A 685-nucleotide genomic window follows, 5' to 3' on the forward strand; every position below is an offset into this window, starting at 1 on the left:
ATGGGTCGATACAGGGAGAGGCATCGCTTCAGGTACACGAGACCTCCTAGGACGCGAAAGCAGCTCCTGTGTGGCTACCTGCCTCGTATCTTACCTTATCGTAAAGCTGCAGAGTTTCTTGAAATCTGCAGCACAGAGACCGTAGGTTCGTTTCAAAGCTTTCGACGAGAACCTGCGATTCTGAGGACAGGAAAGAGGATTCATTTATCTTTTTTTTTTTTTAAATCTAGGTCGGTTATATCCTGCCGTTGGTATCAAAGAGCGCCCTGGGGGAGGTGGGGATCCATAAACAAGTAAAACGATAAAGCCACAATATGAAAAAGCACCAAGAGCAGCAACCGTTAGCAAATATCACAAAAAAACCCAGATCGGCCACGCAAGACTTGTAACAATAAAGTTCAAGCCGGATCAAAGGCCTGACAGAACAGGTTAAGTTTTCAGATCTCACCAATGGAGAGAAGGAGGAGGAGGAGGAAGAGGAGAAGGAGATTGGATTCATACCCTGCCCTTCATTACCCAAGGGAGTCTCAGAGCGGCCTACAAATGCCTTTCCCTTCCCCTTCCCACCACAGACACCCTGTGAGGTAAAAGAAGGAGAGAGAGGAGATTGGATTTATACCCCATGGCCCTTCACTACCCAAAGGAGTCTCAGAGTAGCTTACAAACTCCTTTCCCTTCCCCTCCC

This window comes from Gekko japonicus, unplaced genomic scaffold, assembly GCF_001447785.1.
Source record: "Gekko japonicus isolate JY-2015 unplaced genomic scaffold, Gekko_japonicus_V1.1 scaffold2140, whole genome shotgun sequence".
Classification (NCBI taxonomy): domain Eukaryota; kingdom Metazoa; phylum Chordata; class Lepidosauria; order Squamata; family Gekkonidae; genus Gekko; species Gekko japonicus.